Raw genomic sequence first — 15,935 nt, 5'->3', positions numbered from 1 at the left:
TTTGGGTGCACAGCAACATGTGAAGTGCCAGTATAACTCGGCTGTCAGATCCCGATATGATACCGAAAAGTACCCAAGGCAAGCAGTGTGAGGCAGTTCACCTCCAGTTCAATGATAAGCCACATTTTATAAGTTAGGAGGCCAATGGATTTGTGCCCAATTTTCTTTCCTACTATTAAAAATTAGTGACGGAAAGCATATGTTCACAGAGCTTGGTGTCTGTCAATTTGCAGTATAAAAGCTCCCTGGGGAGATGGTGGAAGCAGAGAGTGTTTGTAAGGGGCTTTAGATCGCAGAGGTTTCTCTCTCTAGAGGCCTCTCTTGCACAGGAAAACTGAGTGGTTTGACCCACTCGCCCCTTAGATTCTATACTCTGGACTTTGGGGCAGGAACTACAATGTAGAGAAAACTCTTATAGACCAAGTTTGATGAAACGAAATGGAATTTTATTGCGTAAAGTAAAACAAATCAAATGCAAGCAAATAAGAGGATACATGGGAGGGAAAAACACAAACAAATCATAATGACACAATACTAACTAAGGCAAATACAGGCATATTATACTCTACAAAGATCACCATGAAATGGGAGTGGGCCTTCGGCGTAGCGGTAGCATCCCCGCCGCTGGGCCAGAAGGTGTAAGGTTTCGAACCCCGCTCCAGACAGTCCCGGCAAGTGGAGTCGGAGCTCCGGCTCTAAATTCTGGGTTGACATCCAGCGGGATACTTGCGTCCGTGGGTGTGGGTGCCCCCCCCCCCCCCCGTATGGGTTGTGGGAGCCCGTAAAACCCTCCCGCCATAGGACTAACCACCCTAATGGCTGGTACGAAGATGGTTACGGTCACGGAAGGAGCGTTAAACGCGGCCAGAAATCCTTCCACCACTTCATACAGTTCCCCAAAGGGAACAGTGTGAAGACACGTACGACGACGACGACCATGAAATGGGGAAACACACGGAACATCAAGGGGCAACAACTCATGTTAATTATACCCTTAAATGTCCACCCCTTAAACCTATCTAGATCTGATTATGAAGGGCCAGAAACATGCTCACCAATCCAACTAGGAAGTGTAAGGTTTTGAAACAGGTCTGCGTTTGATCCTTTCAGGCGTCCTGTCTCCACGTGGTTGGTGGAGCACCAGCGAGCTGCGCCACACCTCTCTCCTGAGGTGGGGGTCGGGGACGGCTGGACACCGGCTGGTCTGGATGTCGGCGGGGTTGGGGATCGTCTGCTCGACCCCGGTCAGAGGAGCCTCGGGCTGGCCCCCATAGTTTCTTCTGTAGTTTTTTATTGTCTCTTCTCCCGAGCCGGAGTGGGTCGATGGCCTCCCGTTTCGTCAACGGCCCGGGGTTGGTCGATGATCTCCCGATGTTTTACCCTGGGGCGTGACGCCGGCTCGAACCGTCTTCTTCTCCTTCTTCTAGCGATGACACCACCGATACGATGGTAGCACCACGATGACTGCTTTTCTTTCTACCCCCGGGTTCCCAGATATACTTCTCATCAGAAGCCCTTATCTCACGCCAAATCAGGTTAGTCTTTTGTTTTAATTTTGGTGGGCTGGGAGCACAACGGGGTAGTTATTATATTTTAAACTGTTCTTGGATGGCCAGTAATGGGCCACCTCTGGTCTGGAATGACCTTCATTGTTTTTATGTCCTGGTGATGTCCTTAATGGGTCCTTGATGCTCTTCTCATGAATATGAAACTGTTCCCTTTTGTCTGGGTAAACATTTAGATGGCCTTTATCTACAGGCCAATCTTGACTGGATCTGCATCCAATCTATATGTATATAAGTGGGTGTCTGGTTTCGTTCTCTCAGAAACGGCTTCCAGAACTTACTGTGGGCTGAATCCACAAAGCTGTCTGAGGACTGCAGGAACCATTTTAAAGTGTCCCAATAAGTTGGTCACGGGGTCTGGCGGCCATTTTGAATGCCCCTTTTTCCTAGGCTTCTTTTAAAACAGTCTTTAAAATCATGGCCTCTTCTGCCATTCGACACTTTATAATATAAAGTTCAATTTTGCGAATCCTACATGTTCATTCATTCAAATGCAAGTTAGATAGATTTCTTTCAGAAAATAATATTTTGGATACAGTATATGAGTAATTTGAGACTTGACATGTTGTAAGTGTAGCGTGTTTGGGAGGAACATATGACTTTGGACCTATGGTTCCCAAAGCTCTCCACCACTGGGATATCCTCGCCTCATGTCTGGGTCTATTGTAGACTAATTGATTGCTATGATTCGTCAACAACTCCTTTATTGTTGTATCATGCGAATACCAGGGTGGTAGAAGGTAAACTAGATGGACTGGTCTTTTTTCGTCTAGAAATTCCTATGTCTGCTGCCAGTGCCTCATCGATAAATGCAGCTGGTTTCAGCAGTAGCTGCAGTATAATGGCATTCCAAACGTACATGTGGGTATTCCCACAGATCCTTCACTCTAGTGAGGACAATTGGGTTAATTGCTTTGGAGCTCCACATACATGTGGGGGAAGTTGAAGGAGTCAGTTACTTCGACCTACCTAATGTATCTCCTAACTGGTTTCACAGCAGCAAAGGCTTAGGAGAGAGAACTTTGCCCTCTTGGTTAGGGATGGTGTAGAAAGAAGCAACTTGCATTTACGTAGCGCCTTGCAGATATAGAGGACATCCCAGCCAGTGAATTACTTACCAGTTGTAGCTATGTAGGCAAACCCAGCAAGGTCCCACAAACAGCAAATTAAATAACTGACCAGTTAACCCTGGTGTTGGTTGAGGGAGAATGTTGGGTAGGACACTGAGCGCTCCCTGCTCTTTCAATAATGCTGTGGGTTTGTACATCTACCTGAACAGGTGGACACAACTTTGTTTTAATATCTCATCTGGAAGACAGCATAGACTAACCAATAGGATAGATGTATTTCCCAAATCTTCAAATACAATGTTTGACCTTTCCTTCAGTTAGGTTAATTGTCCAGAAGTACAAGGCTAGGTAAGAATGGGCATGCAAATCTCATTCCAAGTTGATTCACACAGTAACTGAATGTTGGACTCATACAGCTGGCTGGGTTCCCATCTTAACACATCTCAAATGATCCCCATTTTTTTTGGATACCTCGGCCTAGAAATTGGGTATAGCCCCGCTTGAGGCGTTAGAAATGGCGATGCGCAAAGTTTATAGCCAGACGAAACTTATCGCCGCCTGGCGCGATATTGGGTTGCATCGCCCCCAAAGGGGATTGAGGCGCTAAATCAGCCGTTGCACGGTGCTCTTAAGGCGCAAAAGGTCAGGCGCTACTCAATATCGACGCGGACGGGCGCAGCGCAGGTGAACTCAATTACGGGAAAGCACGAGGCCTGCAGGCGCCGGCCGGCTCTTAAAGGGGCGGGTCAGTCAGACTGAGCTTAAACACCCAACGCCCTGTAGGCCTCAGATTCGGCGCTCGCCCTTGTCTGGCGTTAGAAACTTGTGCATTATGGAGAAGGTTAGGCAGAGAGCAGAGCGCTGAGGCTCTGGACCACTTTGTGGCTGCAGTTGAACACCGTCGAGAGGTCCTGTATCCGGATAATGGCAAGAGGCCAAATCAGAAGGCTTATCGACGATCTTGGAGGGAGGTTGCTGTGAGGGTGAATTCCAGCAGCATGGCGACCAGGACCCCTGTTCAGTGCAGGAAGAAATTCAACGACCTCACACGGACCGTTAGAGTGAGTGATGGTTTACCAAACTTGTGCTTCCCTCCATCTGCAGCTGACTTCAGGCACCCTGCTGCAATGATGCGCCAATGGCCATCTGTCAGTATGCACCCATGGCCCTTTCTGGCCACACACATGGACAGATGTCTCAAGGCCTCGTGTAAGGGCTCTTGCACCATGGGGGGCATGCGATGAGGTCTCAAGGCCTCATGTAAGGGCTCTTGCACCATGGGGGGCATGCGATGAGGTCTCAAGGCCTCATGTAACAGAACCTCCCCTTCTTTCCCCTGCAGTCCAAGATGGCACAGATTAGAAAGGAGCAGCGTCGAACTGGTGGCGGACCTGCACAAGTGGTCACTCTCACGGATCTGGAGGAGAGAGTGCACCAGATACTTGGAGGACGTCTGTCTGGTCCAGTGACCACTGCATCTGCCGACCCCATTACCGACAGCGAGGGTAAGACTCTCACCTTTTCCACCTGTTGCCTTCCACTTGGTCCCCCCGCCAGCATGCATCCTCAGTGTGCAGCCATGTCAGAGCCTTGCCGCAATCTGGCATGCCTTTCAGCAAACCTGTCCTTTTGCTAAAGCCACTCTTCCACCTCCCACTTTCAGATGAAGCAGCACCAACTCGGGCTCAACGCGCTGAAGCTGCCAGTGCCAGTGCCACCGGAGGCGAGGACCAGGAGGAATCCGGACCAGCAGTTGCAGAATCCGGGGAGCGGAGACATCTGCAGACTGGGGATAGTAGTCCCCTGGAGGGGAGGGGGGGTGGCTCTGAGGATGAACCAGTTGTCGGACCAAGCGGCATGGAGCAACGCAGGGGGGATAGGCAAGTTCAGCCACCGTCTCCCCGCAGGGCAAGGCAGGTCGTCGTGACTGCTGCACAGAGTGCAGATGAGGTCCGTCGCCCTCCAAACAAGCTCCCATTCCGATGCCAGTTGGTCAAAAGGCTTTTAGGTGTAGTGGTGCAAGTGCTTCGGACAGGGTTGAAGGTACCAAGTACTGTAAAGCTCAAATCCCAGAACTCCGCTCCACATTAGCTCGCCAACTCTCTCTAGCAGCGAGCGCAATGAGCAGGCCAAGTGGCAGAAGATTCTGCAGTAGAGCTGTCCCCTTTAAATAGCGCCCCCCTACTCCGAGAAGGGCCTGTTAGCCCTCCCTCGAACAGTCACTAATAGCGCTGGGCGCTAAGGCTCCGGGCGCCACCCAATATGCGCTCAGGCGCTCCTAAAAGGCGTTGCATACTGAAATGACGTCATGAGCTGCTTGCGCTCGCGAGCACGTGCAAACACTTAGCGCAGGCGCTAAATGTATAGTCAATATCTGAGTTGGCGCTATCTTCATAGCGTCCGCCCCAACATAGCACTTCGCCCCAATTCTAGGTCTCTTTAGGCGCTCCGCGCCGGCGCTACCAACCCAATTTCTAGGCCCTACAGTCCTCTGTACCCCACAACTCTACTGGTATTGGGCCTACACTTATCTATATATATAAAGCGGCTCTTCTGTCTGTCCCGATGTCTGTCTGTCTGTCCGCCTGGTCTCTATACGTTTGGAAGTTACAGAGCGTACCGACGCGCGCGTCGCCTCAAAAGAAAGCTTGCGATTCCGGACCGGTCATAGGCGTATTTACGTTTCGGCCGGACAAAAATCCCGCCCACGGTATCCCAAAAACGTTCAGCGTTCCACTCATTAGCATCTCATTAGCGACCGTGTGACGTCGAGGTCTTCCTACAGTTGTGTCGAGTGACTCGACGATTGACCAATCCTACGCTTCGGTGACCTGACCGGTCGACCAATCGGTGCGTGTGTGGGCGGGCCTTATCCTTCTGAACCGAGGTGAGTGGCCGCCATCTTGATTTTCCACGATTTTTTCCCCCACACTTTCTGTGTGTTAGGGAACTAAGGTAAATATTTCAATTATGTGTTAGGCAATTAATTAACAATTTATTTGAGTTTTATATTGTGTTTAGCAACCCCCCCCTCCTCCTCACCCTCGCGCAGGGGGGACTCGGGGCCTGAAGCTGAAAAAATTTCTCTCTCTCTCTCTCTCTTTCTTCCCTCTCTCTCTCTCTCTCCTTCTCCTCTTCCCTCTCTCTCCTTCTCCTCTTCCCTCTCTCCTCTTCCCTCTCTCTCCTTCTCCTCTTCCCTCTCTGTCTCTCTCTACTTCCCCCTCTCAGGTGTCGCGGACGGAGCGCGGGCGCGCCGCCCGAAGTTTCCCGCTCGCTAACGGCCTTGCCGGCTCCCGCGGGCCGCTCGCACTGACCGCGCATGCGCCGCCCGCACTCACCGCGCATGCGCCGCCCGCCCGCCCGCAGCGGCCGTCCATCAGCCGCGCGATACGCGGGGGACCTCAGCAACGGCACCGGACCTCAGGCGCTAGGCAGGGGGAGGGGCCGGAGAGAGGGACAGAGGGGAGTGGGGGAGTGGGGGGGGGGAGAGGGAGAGAGGGGAGGGGAGGGAGGGATAGGACAGGGAGAGGACATGACAGGGAGAGGGGGGACACACAGGGGCAGGGAGACCAAACGCCCCAAAATTGCCCTCGCGCCCCAAAATTGCCCTCGCAACGCGGGGCTCCCCAGCTAGTGATTTAATAAAAAATGCTACCAAAAGATGTCAATAGCATCATGTGAAACAACTAAGAAAAATGTCCCCAATTAGAATCCTGAAACAAAAACATTCCCTATCTTCTCGGTATAAGTAAAAAGAAAGAGCATGAATTTATATAGCACCTTTCACAATCTAAGAATATCGCTAACCTGAGAGGACAGACCCGTTTAACATCTCATCTGAAAGCCAATATGCAGCACTTCCCCAGTTCTGCACTGAAGTGTCAGCATAGATTATGTACTCTGGAGTGGGGCTTGGTTCCAGGATCTTCTGAGTCAGAGGCGAGAGTGCTACCATTGAGCCATGGGATGCCATTCCTTAACCTGACTCACTGCAAAGTTCCCAAAAGAAACAAAACACCTCCTCTTCACATTACTTATTCCTGTAGAGCGAGGGACACTGTCCCAGGAATCGCAGTTACAATTTCTGAGAGATGCTCCAATACACATCATGTAAAGATAATAACCAGTGCCCTGAAATTCTTGGAGTCCCACCCAGCAAGCAGAAGTTCAGTGGCGTAGGATTCCCATCCATCTGCAGCCTGAACCATAGACCCAGGCCCAAGTCACAGAGACAAGGTCATTTTCATAATTGTGGGCACACTGCACCTGCAGGGCGCATCAGACACATTCGCTCCAACTGACCGAAGGAAAATCAGAGAGTCGCCATGGTGCGCCACTAGCAGAGCCAAAAGCCATTAAAGGGCTGAAGACAAATTGCCTAAATTATCCTTGAATTCCCTAAAGGGAGAAAAGGCCAATCATTTAAAAAAAAAAATCCTTTTGGGGCCTTTAAAATCCAGGATAGGATGAACATTTTGCTGGCGCAGGGAAACCGTAATGGGTGGAATTCTTGGGGTAGCCTGGAAACTTCCTGGACACTCGCCCAAACAGTCTCTAGACAGACAGTGTGGGTGGGGTGGAAGACTTACTCATGCCCCCGTCCCCACCACCCCCACCCCATGCCCAGACTAATATTTGGACTGGAACTTACCAGTCCAGCAGATCAAAAGTTCTGCACCAAATTCTGGCATCACAGCGGGCAATCCGCCCACTCTCCAGTTACTGGAATTTCAGCGCTCCCCAGTATTTTCACCGGAGTGATTTTGGTGGGCTGGGTAGGGGAAGTGATAATTGTGGGACAAGCTGCTGCTGATTGCCATGTGGGCATTATGGGGGAGAAATTCGGTATTGCCCTGTTTGGGGCGCAATTATCGGCCGGGCGCAAAGTTTAGCACCTGGCGCTAATTATCGCCTCCGACTGCAAATTTAGCTTCTGTCGCCCCTGGAGGTGATTGGAGCGCTAAATCAGGTGCTACACACTTCTCTTAAGGTGCTAACGCCGAGGAACGAGGCGCTACCTCAGAGCGCTGACGAAGCTCATGTGATGTCAGTCAGCAATGGAACACAGACACACTGGCGCCGACCAGTTCTTAAAGGGGAGGGTCGATCTTGCTCCCCATCCACACCCTGCTCATTGCAGCCTTGAATCTCAGCCTGGAGAGAGCTGTACATCAATTCTACTGGAAAGAACAATGGAGAGGCCCAGGGAAAGAGCTCCGAGTGCAACCTCCATAGTCTCTTCTAAATCAATGCAAGGAAGGTCAAATCAAAATGAACCTGCAAAGTGCTGCTCAGTACCCAAAACTCCTTCACACAGTGTTGAATCGCTCCAGAAGTTCAGTCTCTCTCAGAATGCGTGGTGCAAAAATGTTGCCGACAAAAAAAGGCAGGAAGCGGCCGCCTTTATATAGCACTCCCCCAGTCCCTTCCCGACAGCAACATGTTCCCCTCAACCTGTCATTGCTAATGGCAGGCGGAAAGGCAGGGGGTGCCACTCAGTATCTGGTCCGGGGAGCTACCGGGGCGTTGCACACTCGACTGATGTCACGATCTGTGGGCGCAGGAAATCGTGGCGGTAGTGTTTAGAGCCGCCTCAAAATGACTGGTCAATTTCACGAGCGCCGCTCTTTGGGCGCTAACGGGAGACGCAAAGCAACCGAATTTTTCCCCCATATGCCTAAATGCTCACCTATCCATTGCTCTTCATTTACCTCCGCTTCTCTCCCACTCTTAACTTGGAATCCAGATTCCATTTAAAGGCACAGATTCTCGCAGCTTTGATGGACCAGTCACTCCCCTAAGTGCACAGATTCTCATTCCCCCCCAACAGACAAAATATTTCACACCTCTTAATGAAAACTGATCAGGGTTAATTGCAGCTTGCAGAAAGTGTTGGTAACTTTGAGTGAGAGCACATGGTAAAATGTATATAGTGTCAGCTGTGGCTCTCTCGCCTCTCAGTCAGAAGTTTGTGGGTTCCTCTCCAGAGACTGAGTACATAAACTAGGCTGACACTCCAGTGTGGTGCTGAGGGAGTGCTTCACAGTCAGAGGTGGCGTCTTTCAGATGAGACGTCTGTCCTCTCAAGTGGACGTAAAAGATCTCATGGCACTATTTTAAAGAAGAGCAGGGAAGTTCTCCTGGGTGCCTTGGCCAATATATATCCTTCAACCAATTTCACTAAAAGATTATCTGGCGATTACCTCATTGCTGTTTGTGGGACCTTGCTGTGCACAAATTGGCTGCCACGTTTCCTACATTACAATAGTGAATACACTTCAAAAAGTACTCAATTGGCTGTAAAGCGCTTTGGGACGACCTAAGGTCATGAAAGGCGCTATAAAACTGGAGAAATATATTCCATTGAAAACAAGATCAAACTAGCCAATAATGAAACTAAAGAAAAAGGCATACACTAAGTACATGGAAAATAAAGGAGAGGGTGACAAATGGGAATTCAAAAAGATTAGGAAAGAAGTCAAACAAACAAGTAGGAAAGCAAAGAGGAAATACAAAATTAAATTATCGAGGCTAAGGTCAGAGGATGTGGAGTCATGGAATAGGTAGCAGAATGGATAGCAAGCTGGCTACAAAACAGAAAACAGAGAGTAAGGGTTAAGGGTAGCTACTCAGACTGGTAAAAGGTGGGAAGTGGTGTTCCACGGGCATGTGCTGAACCACTGTTGTACACAATTTACATTAATGATTTGGACTTGGGATTTGAAGTACAATTTCAAAATTTGCAGATGACACCAAATTGGGAGGTGTAGCTAATACAAAGGAAGAATGCAACAAAATACAGGAAGACTTTAATAAACTTGCAAAATGGGTGTGAATTTTATATTGAGTTTGAAAGTGATTTAGTTAAATCCGAAACCAGGGTCTTAAATCTAAACAAAGCAAACTACGTAGGTATGAGGGGCAAGTTGGCTAAGGTAGATTGGGAAACTACATTAAAAGGTATGATGGTAGACAAGCAATGGCTAGCATTTAAAGAATTAATACATAATTTACAACAAATATACGTTCCTTTAAGGCAAAAAACCCCACAGGAAAAGTGGTTCAACCGTGGTTAACAAGAGAAGTTAAAGATAGTATTAGATCAAAGGAAGAGGCTTATAATGTTGCCAAAAAGAGCAGTAAGCCTGAGGATTGGGAGGATTTTAGAATTCAACAAAGGAGGACCAAGAAATTGATAAAGAAAGGGAAAATAGAATGAGAGACATAAAAACAGACTGTAAAAGCTTCTATAGGTATGTAAAAAGGAAAAGATTAGTGAAAGTAAATGTGGGTCCCTTATAGGCTGAGACAGGAGAAATTATAATGGAGAATGAGGAAATGGCTGAGAAATTAAACAAATAATTTGTGTCTGTCTTCACAGAAGAAGATGCAAAAAACTTCTCAGAAATAGTGGAGAGCCAAGGGTCTAGCGAAAATGAGGAACTGAAAGAAATTAGTATTAGTAAAAAAATAGCACTGGAGAAATTTATGGGACTGAAAGCCGATAAATCCCCTAGGCCTCATGGCCTACATCCTAGGGTTTTGAAAGAGGTGGCTATATAGATAGTGGATGCATTGGTTGTCATCTTCAAAAATTCCATAGATTCTAGAACAGTTCCTGTGGATTGGAAGGTAGCAAATGTAACACCACTATTTAAGAAAGGAGGGAGAAAGAAAACAGGGAACTACAGACCAGTTAACCAGACATCAGTAGTAGGGAAAATGCTAGAATCTATTATTAAGGACGTGGTAACAGGGCACTTAGAAAATAATAATAGGATTGGGCAGTGTCAACAGGATTTATGAAAGGGAAATCGTGTTTGACGAATCTGTTAGAGTTTTTTGAGGTTGTAACTAGCAGAATAGATAAGGGGAAACCAGTGAATGTGGTGTATTTGGATTTTCAGAAGGCATTCGATAAGGTGCCACACAAGAGGTTATTAAACAAATTTAGGGCTCATGGGATTGCGGGTAATATACTAGCACGGACTGAGGATTGGTTAACGGACACAAAACAGAGAGTAGGAATAAACGGGTCATTTTCAGGTTGGCAGGCTGTAACTAGTGGGGTACCGCAAGGATCAGTGCTTGGGCCTCAGCTATTCACAATCTATATCAATGATTTGGATGAGGGGATCAAATATAATATATCCAAGTTTGCTGATGATACAAAGCTGGGTGGGAATGTAAGATGTGAGGAGGATGCAGAGGCTTCAAGGGGATATAGACAGGCTAAGTGAGTGTGCAAGAGCATGGTAAATGGAATATAATGTGGAGAAATGTGAAGTTATCCACTTTGGTAGGAAAAATAGAAAAGCAGAGTATTTTTTAAATGGTGAGAGATTGGGAAATGTTGGTGTTCGGAACGACCTGGGTGTCCTTGTACACGAATCACTGAAAGTTAACATGCAGGTACAGCAAGCAATTAGGAAAGCAAATGGTATGTTGGCCTTTATTACAAGAGGATTTGAGTATAAGAGTAAAGATGTCTTACTGCAATTATATAGGGCCTGGTGAGACCACACCTGGAGTATTGTGTACAGTTTTGATCTTACCTAAGGAAAGATATACTTGCCATAGAGGGAGTGCAACAAAGGTTCAGCAGACTGATTCCTGGGATGGGGGGATTGTCCGATGAAGAGATTGAGTAGACTAGGCCTATATTCTCTAGAGTTTAGAAGAATGAGAGGTGATCTCATTGAAATATACAAAATTTTTACAGGGCTTGACAGGGTAGATGCAGGGAGGATGTTTCCCCTGGCTGGGGAGTCCAGAACCAGGGGTCTCAGAATAAGGGGTCAGCCATTTAGGACTGAGATGAGGAGAAATTTCTTCACTCAGAGGGTGATGAATCTTTGGAATTCTCTACCCCAGAGGGCTGTGGAGGTTCAGTCGTTGAGTATATTCAAGACAGAGATCGATAGATTTTTGGTTATTAAGGGAATCAAGGGATATGAGGATAGTGCAGGAAAGTGGAGTTTTGTTAGAAGATCAGCTATGATCTTATTGAATGGCGGAGCAGGCTCGAGGGACCAAATGGCCTACTCCTGCTCCTATTATGTTCTTAATTGGCAAATGAATTTCAATATAGATAAGTGTGAAGTGGTGTATTTTGGTAGGAAGAATAAGGTCACATACTGCTTGGATTACAAGGGTGCGATTTTCCCAATGGAGGCGGATTTCGGTTTGGGTGGGTTCCAAATCCGCCTCCATTGAGAGGTGGGAAAAATTTGTGATTTTCACCTAATTGGCCAGTTGATTTCAGAGGTGTGGGTTCCCCTGGGCCAATTAGTCTTTTGGGACTGAAACTCGCCTCTGCTGACGTCACTTATCCAGCTTCATTTAAGGGCTGCTTGCTGCCTTGGCTCATTCCACTGGTTTTTAGTCAATGCTGCACCACCCCCAAGCTGTTATCTCCTTCAACAATGGCCAGCTCCAAGGCAAGGGCCTCCCCGAGGTTCTCCAGTGAGGCACTGGGTATGCTGGTTGAAGGGGCGAGAGCCAGCAGGGAGGTGCTCTTCCCCTTATCTGGGAGGAAGAGGCCTCCCAAAGAAACCAAGGCTGTGTGGGTACAGCTGGCAAGGGATATCACCTCCAGATCAGTGTGCAGTAGAACATGGTTGCAGTGCTGTAAAAGGTTCAATGACCTTGTAAGATCAGGCAAAGTGAGTATACCTTCAGCTTGACGCTCCTTCTGCTCCCCTTCTCCTCTCATCACCAGCACTCTGCATTGTCAACCTCCTCCTACACATCCCACTTTGCCCTTACAACCCTTGCACCATTCACCATCCCTCTCACTCTATGAACCCAATCACTTCACTATTCAACTATGCTGCCCTCACACTCCCTTTCAATGTTATGCAATGACAACGACTAACAATGCACAGGGAGGGCCCTTGGACATGGAACCTCACTCCATCTTTGTCTCCTAAGCATCTATGCTCTGGACTCTCTACACTCACTCCATCAACTCCACTTGTCTCCCTCGCTGCAGGAAAAGAGAGCCCACAATAGAAGGGAAAGGGCGAAGACAGGAGGAGGGCCACCTTCCCTAGCCCATCTCACCCAGGCTGAAGAGACGGCCCTGGACATCGCCGGTGGAGGTGGAAGTGGGTGACGGACAGATGGGCGAAGCAGAGCAAGCTGGTGACAGAATAGTTTTGCATCTCTCTCATTTACACTGCTTGAGTGACTGAAATGGCTGCTGGTGTACATAATTAGAAAGCCACTTGAGCATCTGCACTATTGCATGTGCATGCCACACTTCCGTCAAATGTCTAACCCATGCCTTTACTCCCCCACAGGACCATCCACAGAGTCACCCCCCCCCCCCCCATGTCGACGAGGAAGAGACTGAGCAGCAAGACTCCTCAGGGGAGCCTGCAACCTCTGAGGATGCAGCGTCAGCAGAGGTAAGCACACCCAGCACCAGCGCAGATACGCACACCTCGGTGGGACCTTCGGGACATAGAGTAGTGTTGTCACCTGGTGTATCACAGCTCACAGGTGAGCATCAGCAGGTGGTGGAGACAGGGACAGCAGTGGAGAGTCCTCGTCGGAGGTCACAGGACTCTCCTAACTCTGCTCTGCTGCATGTGGACCCTGTGCCTCTGGGTCCATCCGGAAGAAGAGCGGTGCTGGAACTCCAGGAGCAGGTGCAGGAGTCTCTGACGGGTCTTGTCTCCAGGGTCACTGCCAGTGTGGAGAGGATGGAGGAGTCCAACCCCAACCTGAGCAGTGCCGTTGGGGAGGCAATGGCGCATATACGCAGCACCACGGAAAGGATGGCAACCTCTGTGGAAAGGCTAGCTACGGCCATGGAGGAAATAAGTCACCAGAGTCAGGAAAACATGGTGATTGTTCAGAATAGACTGACATCTCTGGAGGAGCGATGGGCAGCTATTGAGCAGAGAAACCAGAGCTTCATGGAAGTCCTTTTGCGTAGGTCTGCCAGTGCAGAGACGGGTCCCCATGGCCCCACTGATGTGCAGCAAGGTGCTCTCAAGCCACTTGCAAGCGCTGAGGTGGAGCTGACCCATGAGAGGGAAGTTGGTGGCAGAGAACAAGGAAGTGGGGGCTCCTCTCCAAGCGCTCACACTTCCATGCCACTGCGTAGCCCTCGGTCAGAGCCCCACCAGAGTCCGCACCCAACTGAGATGGGCGTCTCAGACCCTGCACTGCCGCAGGATGAGCAGACGTTTGGTGAGCCCTCACAGGCTCGTAAACCCAGAAGACGCCTGCCAAAGGTGTCGAAGCAGGAGCAGCATCAAAGTGAGCAAGGGGCCTCCACTTCTGCTGAAGCCACAGGGGGAGCACCACGTAGGAGCACATGTAAGAGAAAAATAAAGCACAGGGTTAAGCACTTGGGTGATTGTTTCTGTTTATTGACAAAATGCCATCCCTGTTTGAATGTATAAAAATGAGGTGATGGCAAATTGTTGGCGTCATGGCATCTGTTATTTTGCCTTAGGCAGCTCCACATTGCAGGCTCCGCGACACTTGCGTGGTCAGGTTGGTGGCCAGAGTGAAAGGAGGCCAGAGAGTCATGTCATTGTCTATCATGTGTTAAGATGGAGCCAAGGATATGTGCCAAAATGGGCAACCTATGCAAATCTGGCCAGGATTAGTGCATCCCTTGCATCATGGGCAGCCATGTGCTCGCGTGCTGCCGCTGCTGCTGGTCGATATGCCGCCGCTCGGTCCTCCTCCTGCTCCTCATCCTCCTCCTCCTCATCTGAGGAGGCTATGAACTGAGCCACTTGCTCATCAGGAAGCTGCAAGCCACAACGCTGTGCCATGTTGTGCAGTGCACAGCAGACCATGACCATTCTGGAGACCCTGGCTGCTGAATACTGCAGGGTTCCACCTGATCTGTCAAGGCATCGGAATCGCATCTTCAGCAAGCCAATGGTTTGCTCGAAAATGGATCTGGTCAAAATGTGACTGGTGTTGTAGCGCTCCTCAGCCTCGTTAGCTGGCCTCCTGATCGGCGTCATTAGCCACTTCTTCAGGGGGTAGCCCTTGTCACCAAGGAGCCATCTGTTTAGTTGGTTTGGCGGGTTGAAGAGCGGAGGAACACTAGAGTGCCACAGGATGAAAGAGTCATGGCAACTACCACAAAACTTGGCAAACATGCAAAATCGCCTTCTTGTGGTTACACACCAGCTGTATGTTGAGGGAGTGGACGCCCTTGCGGTTGACAAAAATAGCTGGGTTCTGATGGGGTGCCCTACGGGCCACATGTGTGCAGTCTATGACGCCCTGCGCCATTGGCAAGTCTGCCATATTTGCAAAGCCAACTGAACGCGCGGTTACACTTGCTTGATCCCTTGACAAGTAGATGTAATTGTGGGCCTTTGCGAAAAGGGCATCGCTGACTTCCGTGATACAGCTATGGGCGGCCGACTGGGAGATGCCGCTGATGATCCCTGGAAGGAGCCTGAGGCAAAAAAGTTGAGTGTGGTGGTGACTTTGACAGCCACTGGTAAGGGGTGTCCACCCGCTCCTCTGGGCTTCAGGTGTTGGTGCAGCAGTACGCAGATGTCTCCGACAACCTCTCGCGAAACAGCCTCCTTTGGCACTGCTGCTCAGTCATGTTGAGGTAGCTCATCCTCTGTCTGTAAACCCAGTTTTGAGGGTATCTCCTGCAGCGACGTGCTTCCATGCGCTGGCGCCTTCTGCCCTGTGCAGCATCAGGTTGGGGCTCCTGCTGCTGTTGCTGCTGAGTTGCCTGGTTCTGCTGCTGCCATGGCTGCTCCTCATCCGAATCTGTGGTCCATGGTGAAAGGAAATAAATGGTTCCCATGCTACTGGCAGATACTGCCGTTGGGGAAGCGCTCAGTCCAAGTGGGGAGAGGGTCTTCCAAGGAGGTCCCACAGTTGAGAGATAGAACCTGCAGCAACTCCGACTTCGGTAGGCCTGATAAAAGTGCTGAAAGACCTTTGGAACATAAGTTCTGCCATCTGCAACTGTTCCCTGATGAAAGCTCCGTTTTAATTGTGGAGCTGCAGCTGTGAGGAGGCCACCCACTTGTCAACCCACCATGATTAGCTGGCGTGGTTTAGGAAGGTCGTGCAACACGCTGAAAATGTGGTAAAATAACGAAGGCCTGTCAAAATTGGATTATAGAGGCCCTTAACTACTATTTAAGGGTCTTAACTACCTCTCCCGACTGATGGAGGTGGGACCGAATCGCACCCATCAAACCTGCCTCTGGCAAAATTGCGCGGAGGCAGGAACGAAGCCGCCCTCAGATTTTGCCAACTGTCCCGCCTCCAAACCCACCTCCTCGGGGCTGGG

Source organism: Somniosus microcephalus, chromosome 13, assembly GCF_052327205.1.
Source record: "Somniosus microcephalus isolate GS21.2 chromosome 13, FLI_Smic_1.0, whole genome shotgun sequence".
Lineage (NCBI taxonomy): Eukaryota > Metazoa > Chordata > Chondrichthyes > Squaliformes > Somniosidae > Somniosus > Somniosus microcephalus.
The sequence above is the reverse complement of the archived record's forward strand: the minus strand, read 5'-3'. Positions refer to the sequence as shown.